We start from the raw sequence: 9,364 nt of genomic DNA on the forward strand, positions 1-9,364 counted from the left end.
GTGGTGAGGTGTTACCTTTGAAAAAAAATCACAATACTTCCAAGTTTCGTGAATCTGTGCTTAGGGTGGCCGCACACTTTGCGAAGTGTATTAAAGGCGCTCCATTCAACACTCAAGGGAGATTGGACTCTGGAGTAGCTTGTAGGAATGTGTAGGAGTCTTGCGAGGTTAGTGCGGCCCTGTGCGAGTGTCAGTTGTTGCAACGGCATAGCCTTTGATTACTCTCAGAGCTCCAGAGGACTAGTCAGAGCCACTACACCACAGTTGGGAGTACCTTGTACATATGCAGCGGCTTGATAGAGACTTAAAAGCTTTCAACTCCCATGCACATTGAATTGTGTATATAGAGACACAGATAAGAAAGGGAGGCTGCCTCTACATCATCTAAGGTCTACAAGACCTTAGTAAGAACCACATCATCAACACCTTTTCTACCCCTTTTCTTCCTAAGGTTTAAAACTCTTTTTATCCACTTCTTCTTCCCAATCTTCCTAACCTCGCCATTTTCAAAGAAGAAGATTGGAGATCGGTTTGAGGAGTTCCAAAAGTAAAAGAAGAGGAAACTAAAAGTGGGATTTTAGCATTCGAGATCGAGGGAAGAGAAAGAGCGGGATCAAGAAGCAAGATCATGAATTAAAAGAGTGCGAGGACAACTCGATTTCAAAGACAAATCCAAAACCTCGAACAAATACTAGGGAAGTGGGCATTGCATTTTTCTCTCTGACATAAAGCACTTTCCTTTATAGTTTTTGGAAAATACACATCTTTAAAATGACAACTCCAGAAAGGGATGATATGATTAGGGAGGCCGAGGAAAGGGTTAGAAAAGGAAAAGCAATAGTTGGAGAGGAAACACACGAGGAGGTACAAATGAAAACCCAAGAGGATAATGTGGAAATGGAGGACAGACTACGGTGATTATGGAATTCCATATATGAAATTCACTAAACTTGAAACGCGAACACAAAATATAGAAACACAGCTAGGAGTTATAAGTGATACATTAAAAACCCTAGCTGAAGCCATAACTAAGATAGCCGATTCTCAATCGGTATCTATTACAAAAAAATCATCGATTCCTCCTAATCAAGTTGAGAGGTCCACCTCTCGACATAGAGAAACCTCTAATATCCTTAAGGATTTGAAACCACCAATTTTCAATGGGAAAGAAAAGGAGCGTAATAAAGATGTGATTAATACTTTCTTGCAAACGTGGCAAAACTTCCATCAACTCAGGAATACTCCTCCTAAAAACCAAGTCGTGGAAGCAAGTCTTTCCCTTAGAAATAAAGCCTACAAATGGTGGATGAGCCTAAGGGAAAATGATAGAATTACTAGGTATTAGACTGAGTTTGAACAAGCCTTCCTAAAATAGTTTTTACCAAAAAATGTATTAGAAAGAGCATGGGAGCCTTGGGACAATTGCACTATGGGTAAAAACACTCTAGTCTAGTACATAGCAAACTATAGGGAGGCAGTCCTTAAGCTAAAGGGAATTGATGAATTTCAAAAGATAAGGGGTTTTGTGAGAGGTCTCAAAGACTTAAGGTTGAGGTGAAAAGAAATTCTCCTAAAACCTTTGAGGAAGCCATTAAGTATGCCTAAATATACGATGATACGATGGGGAAATTCAAAGTTGGAACTTCAAAACAAACAGCTTTTGTTCCGAAGTTCAACAAATTTCCCAATTTGAAAAGGAAAGGGCACTTTAAGAAGGAGGTTCCTCAGGCACCACCTAAGAAACCTCAGACACAAAATTATCCTCTCTTGAAGAAAGAGGATTATAAAAGGGCTAGGCAAGAAAATCTTTGCTTCAAATGTTTGGGCAAAGACCATGCTGCTTGGAACTATCCTAAAAATAAATAGGCGGGAGCTAAAGCCCCAAATAGACCTCCACAAAAACAAGTACATGTGGTGCAAGTATTGCTGCTTAATGGTACTAAAAAGTACATTGAGGTAGAGGACTATCATGAGGATAGAACCGACATGTGCTAACTATCATCGGCAATGTGGTAGCCCACCTTTGGTCCTCATGATTTAATGAGGATGCATGGAAAAATTAAGGGGCAAAGAGTAAGGGTGATAGTGCAACACATAATTTCTTAAACTACTCGTTAGTTAAGAAATTAAAATTGCCTGAGAGTCCTAGTACCCATAAATATGTGGTCTCTTTGGAAAAGGATAGTGATAAAAAACACCATGATACATGGTGTGGAGGTGGATACTCAAGGTTATCAGGATGCCTTGGGTTTCCAAATCATGCATCTCAACTGAATAGATGTAGTGCTTGGTCGAGAATGGTTGTATAGTCTTGGGCATAGCTTACAATAGAGTTATATTAATAACAGAGGGTAGAGTCTTCCAGATTCAAGGAGAACATGATGTGCCTAACTCTCCTCTTATTTGTTCAATGGAATTGGAATGATTACTACACCAAGATATATCTCTATGAACTTACTTTTATTGGTGATTTTATGTCTTCTACATCAAAAAGAAGTAATATTTTTTTTGGTAACATTAAAAAGTATAAATCTTCTTTCAATTATTTTAATGTTTGACTTTAAAGATGTTTTTTCGTTTACCTCTTGAGAGAGAAGTAGATCATAAAATAGATTTAATTCTTGGATCTACCCCTGTTTGTAAACTCCCATATAGGCTTAGTCAAACGGAGGAACGTGAGGTCAAAAGATAGCTAACGGAATATCTTAGGAAGGGCCAAATCCAACCAAGTAGCTCACCTTCATCTGCACTGGTTTTACTGTGGTAAAGAAAAAGGATGGTACTATGCATTTATGCATAGATTACTGAGCACTAAATAAGATCACCATAAAAAACAAGTATCCTATGCCTCGCATTGATGATCTCTTTGATCAATTGTAAGGGGCAAAATATTTTACTAAAATTCATTTAAGATCAAGATATCACCAAGTACGAATTAGGGAAGAGGATGTCCCTAAGACATCATTTCGTACTAGGTATGGGCATTATCAATTTAAAGTAATGGCATTTGGAATAACAAATGCTCCAGCAACTTTCGTGACACTTATGAATAGTGTCTTAAGGCCATATCTTGGGAAATTTGCTATAGTATTTTTAGACGATATGATTATTATATAGTAAAACCAGAAAAAAACATATGGAACATTTGCAAAAAGTGTTCCATCTGCTTAGAGATAATTCACTCTTTGCTAAAGAATCCAAATGTGAATTCTTTGCAAAAGAAATGAAATACTTGGGACATAATATATCCCAAGAAGGGGTTCGTATAGACCCTAACAAAGTAAGGGCTATATTGGAATGGCCACATCCTACAAATCTAGAAGAATTATAAATATTCTTAGGTTTGTCAAGATTCTATAGGATATTCATCTAGGATTACGCGGGATGGGAAGAACCTTCATATGGGATGAACCTCAAAAGAGAAGTTTTGGAAACTTATACAAAAAGGTTGGCAAGTGGCTTTTGAAAGCAAAAAGTTAGACCGTGCCCAACGGAATTACTCGACATATGAGAAGGAACTATATGCTATAGTCTATGCTTTAAAAAAGTGGAGGCACTTACTTATATGGTGTAGATTTTTAAGATCATCTTTGATCAGGAGAGCATAAGTGGATTTGTAATCAACCAGAGCTTAAAGGTAAAAAAGCTAGATGGGCTGAGTTAATGCAAGAGTTTGATATACAATTGACATATAGGAAAGGGAAGTTCAATGTGGTAGCAGACTCTCTTAGCCGAATGCCAATTGTTAATGAATTGAGTTTTCCTCAATTTCAGAATGATTTCCTAGAGTCCTTAAAGGGGAAATGTGAGTTTGATCCTCACTTCTCCAAATATGGAAAACAATTAGAAATAGGAATCCAACTAATTGACAAATCAATTGCTATACCATCTTTTGATCAAATAATTCCCAATGACACTCCTCTTTGCACAGCAAATGCACACTTGGCTAGATTGAGACTCAGCTTGGAATATACTTTTCAAAGAATAGTCAAACATGTTCAACATGATCTATTATTTTCCCATATACATTGAAATCATTCAAAAATACTCTCATGAAACTAGTCAAATATGTTGCAAAGGCCTTTCGACCAAGATCAACCCAAAACTCATGACATTGCTTGGAAAAAATACCCTGTTGTATGATAAAATCCATCTCGTCCTTATCCTCCTTAGCTATCTGAGTCTAGTCACAGCCATTAAATCCATCTAGGAAGCTATATACCTCATGGGCCATAACAAAATCTAGTAGCATGTCGCAAAGCAGGAGGCCAATCCTACAAATAAGTCTTGTTTCATCTTGCTAATGAAGCAATGAGAGATTCTTATCACAATCAGATCATCTACATATAAAAGTGCAATACTAATGTCTTCCCCTTGAACTTTGTAGTAGAGAGTATGATCTGCATTGGATTTTGTGTATCCCAAATTAGCAAAATAATTTTCGATTCTACTATATCAACTTCTAGGTGCTTGCTTTAAACCGTAGGGACTTTTCTTGAGATGGCAAACCTGATGCTCTTTACCTGGTTCAACATAGCCTATTGGTTGTTGCATGTAGACTTTCTCATCTAGGTAGCCATTAAGAAAAAAATCTTTGACATTTATTCTAGTACACGTTCCATCTATTGAATATTGCTAGTGATATCAAAAATCTTATGGAATCCATCTTTGCTACTACTAGAGAATGAGTCTCATCATAGTCTTAACCATATTGCTTTGCAAAACCTTTTGCAACAACTAGTCTAGCTTTGTATCTTTCAATGCTTTCATCTGGATTGTACTTCACTTTGTAAACCCATTTGTTTGCAATGGCTTTCTTTCCTAGTGGAAGGTCACATAATTCTCAAGTTTTGTTTTGGTACAAAGCATCAATTTCTTCATTCAGAGTACTTTGCCATTTTGGCTTGTCAACTACATCCTCAAAGTACGCTGTCTCTTTTGTAGCCATGATGATAGTTACAAGAGCATAATTTTTGGTTTCAACGTGAATGGCTTTGCCTTTTAGAGCATATGTCAATCTGACTGGTGGTCTACTTTCCCTAGGTGAGTACTTGTTGATGTGGTAGTGATGATGTGCATAATGATGTGGTGATTAGGTGATGTGGCATGCTAATGTGGTGTCGGTGGTGATGTGGTAGCTATGATGACATGGACATGGTCGAGGTTTCTAACGTGGTAGTTGATGTGGTTAAGGTGCCATGTAGCAGATAAGATAAGCTTGCTGATGTGGCAGTGCATTGCGATGTGACAACTTAAGACCACAACCCTTGGTGCGGGTTTGATTGAAGATAGGGTTATGATCTGCCATGTGTTCAATTTTTGTAGCGCTACGTTAAGAGATAAGTTGACCAAGTTTGTGAGATTCTGTGGGAATCAAGAAGATTCCATATTTCAAGTCGACTTTCTTGCATCGATTCTTGTCGTGGGTGGTGCCAATGCATATGTAAAGCTTTGTATTCATTATAGGTGTTTTTGGACGTTATTGAAGCTACATGAGGAGAATCACTAATGTGCATTTGTTGTGTCAGTGGGATGTGAAAGTAGAATTCGATGGTTGAGTTATGACATCCCATTTATTACTGACTGTGCTCCTTTAGAGCTTGCAATTGAAGATTGCTGAAAGGTTGTAAGCATTTGTTGGAGCTATGGCTATGCTTGGTTGGTTGTTGTAGAAGTGGTAGGCCTTCATGCAATGTTTATTCATAGTTTGCTAGCACTGTTGAGTCGCTTTGAGCTTGCATGTCACCCATAGGCTCTTAGCCACTTGTAGGTTTTTGTAGATGGACTATAGATGGGTTGGAGTACATAGATAGCTACTTGTTCCATTAGTTGTAGGTGTATTTTGAGAGTCATATGTCCCGTTGCTTCCAACCTAGGCTAAGGCTTGTCTGTCATTGTGCAGCACTCTAGGAAGCTATCTAGTCAAGTCTCTTGCTTGCAAGGATGCCACAATAGTTGGGTCATTGTAGATAGGAGTCTCTTGCTTGATTTGCTAACTTTTGTACATTGAGATGAGTGAGTCTTGATTGGTCGCCTTTTTATGTGGCAGCTCATTTGATGTTTACCCACCATGAGTCTGTGGCTAGAGGCCTTGGCACAGTAGAGGTCAATGGAGAGCCTTGTGTACGAGGATGCTACCTTGGGCTCTTTGTGTTGAGCCATTATAAGTTGCCTTATGTTGTCGATGCGTATCGGTGATGGCATTGGTCATTTGTGAGTAGAAGTCGCCTATTGCCTTTGCATGAAGTCAGGGCTGGCTTGCTTGTTGCATGCACATTAGTTGCCAATAGTTGTAGTTATAGATGTTACCAATGAGCACTTCATGCCTGGCTTGCTTGTTGCATGCACATTAGTTGCCAATAGTTGTAGTTGTAGATGTTGCCAATGAGCTCATAGTGTTGCCATTCTCTTTGAAATCCCAAAAGTCTTTCAAAGCATCTCTCTCTCTCTCTCTCTCTCTCATAAGACTAGATCTGTTTCAAAAAGCTCTCAATGCAATAAGTAAGAAACACTCTCAATAATCTGAGTAAGGAACACTCAAAGAACTCTCTCTCTCTCTTCAAAAATCTCTCAAAGAAATAGAAGTGAACGGAAATCTCTTTCACATGGAATGAATGGTATTTTCTCCCACGGAAGAGAAGAAAAGAATGAACAAATCTCAGTCTCACAATCACACTCTCATGGATCTCAATGCCTCAATGGAAGGCAAGGGAGCTCTGATACCATGAACAAGGGAGCTCTAATAAATCACACTCTCAATCAATGGAAGGCAAGGGAGCTTTGATACCATTAACAAATATGGAGAGAGGAGAGGAGAAGAGTGGAGATGAGGAGAGAGGGCATAGCTAGAGAGCACACCACAAATGACTAGATGTACACTAGATTTAGTGAAAATAATGAATATATACAAACCTATTTAAGGTTAAGGTTAGGGATTCCAACCCTTGTTCCTTTTAGCACTCTATGTGAACTAGTGCTATGCACATATGATAGCACATGATGTTGAGATGAATCCTCAACAAACTTAATTTTGAGGGTAAACAAGTGGTCATGTAGCTTGGTATCCCTTAATCCAATGAGGAATCGAGATAGAAGACATTCCTCACTTATCCTCTCATGCGGCTCATGGTGGTATTTTAGGTGTTTAATCCTAGCGAAGTATTCCCATAGGGTTTGGTGCTCCTTTTGTTTAACCTCCTACAAATGGTCGATCAGACTCCATTTTGTTTCCATGGGAGAGAATCCCACTATAAAGGCCTTCCTTAATGTTTCATAGTTGATATTTTCCTTAGCTCCTAAGGCTCTGTATCATTGGCCTGCCTTACCATCATCAAGGCTAAGTAGGCCAACTTTAGAGGGATAACAGTAAGGTAGGTAAAAGATGATCACTTGATAGATGCAATGGTTGTGATAACAATCCTTCTCCTAGCTAGGCTAGCCTATAGACCTCCCCAATTTTCTAGTTTCTCTTTGAATCTCTTTAATAACCAATCCCACCTGTCATTCATAGAAAATTCAAATCCCATTGCTATGCCAAGCAGTCTAAAGATTGTGCCCCTTTTTGATTTTCTAACATCCCAACTGAGTTAATATCTTAGAGTCCTTATCTTTTAAGGTGTAGCTTGTTCTCAAATGATCCATAAATGCTTCCTCAATCTTGTGCTTGGGCTTGGTACATTGCAACAGAAAATATAAGCTATCTTTCTTGTTCTCCCAAGAGTCAGCAGCAGCAGTGACAATTGCAAAGCTATCACCCTCTTCTAGATAGTTAGTGAGGTCATCAAAACACTCCCCAAAATGTGGCAAGTCATCATTTTTTTCTCCATTGTTTGTCACTCTGTTTTCAAGTAGAGGGAAAACTTGAGCTGCCTCCCATCTCTTCATAGTTGCAATGCCCTCACAATTGTCATGATCCCTCTGATGCATGCATTGTAGAAACAAGAAAGTTTTCTTCTTTTGAGCACATGGTTGTACGTGAGGCCGGTTGGGAGATCGGATCCAACCAATGCAGGACAACAAATAGTACCAACTGCGGATGAGATTCTCGCATGGACAAGAAGAAATGCAGATGCACTGTGTTCTATTGTCTGCAGTGTTAGTGATTCCATCATGGCATTAATTCAACATGTCACCACAGTGGAGGAGGCATGGATGGTCTTAAAAATTCAGTACGAGACCATGAATTAGACGTGGATTCAGAATCTGGAGACTCAACTCGCAAATGAGAGGTTGTCTGAGTCTGAAGTGACAGAGAAGTTCATCACCAGGGTGAAGAATCTGCGCGATTAGATGACTACGATTGGCATCACCATCACAGTGAGAATCTAGCACGAAGTTGCATACGGATTCTCCCACCGAAGTACGACGGTCTTGTTACGGCACTGAATACATAGAATAGAAATCTGCCCCTCAACTTTGAGGATTTTAGCGCAATGCTTCTAGAGGAGGAGATGCGTCAAAAAACGAGGAGTAGAGAAAATTCAGCTTTTTGGACCGGATCAAAGAAAGGTAAGGGTAAGGACTTTAGTAACCCATCTTCTTTTGATGATAAAAAGAGAAAGAAGAAGATCAAGTGCTTCTATTGCAACAAGGCAAGGTACAAGCAGAATGAGTGCCGAAAGAAGATTGCAGATGAGAAGAACGGAGTAAAGAAAGAGTCCAGCAACATCGCACAGATAGTACTAGTAGAGCTGTTCATCATAATTGAGGAGATTTGCACGGAGGCAGTTCATGTACCTACAGATGAACCTTGGATCATTGACAGTGGTGCATTGTGCCACATGACCAGTCGGAAGGATTGGTATACCTCTCTACAGCCATAGGGAATGACATCATGGTAGCAGTCAACAATGATGCAAAATGTCCAGCAAAGGGAAAAGGTATGATTGCTCTCAAGTCAGATGGAGTTGTAAAACAGTTGTCCGATGTTCTTTATGTGCCAGATATCAAGAGGAACTTGTTGTCTGTTTCTGCGATTACGGATCGAGACCTCAAAGTTCAATTTGATAAGAATGGTGCACAGATCCTAAATCTTCAAGGAAAGGTCATTGGTAAAGGTACACAAGGCAACAACATTTACGAACTCTTAGCTTTCGGTGCTCAAGCAGATGTGAAGAACACTAAGCTATGGCATGAGAGGTTTGGTCATCTAAGAGAGACATAGTTGGTGATGTCTAAACTTTGCTTAAGATTTTCTTTTTTGAGGGTGCCATTGTCAAAGTTGATTTCTATGAAAGATTTGTCTTTAATCGGGCAGTCTAACATATTTATATCCAAAGGAAAACTTGGTGACCTAGCTTGTTCCGGCCAAAAGGATTCACAGTATTCAATGCTCATTAAGTTTTCTTGTCTTTCTAAAGATTGG

This window comes from Dipteris shenzhenensis, chromosome 15 (genome assembly GCF_047967505.1).
Source record: "Dipteris shenzhenensis isolate YYH24624 ecotype China chromosome 15, Dip_SZ_1.0, whole genome shotgun sequence".
NCBI lineage: Eukaryota > Viridiplantae > Streptophyta > Polypodiopsida > Gleicheniales > Dipteridaceae > Dipteris > Dipteris shenzhenensis.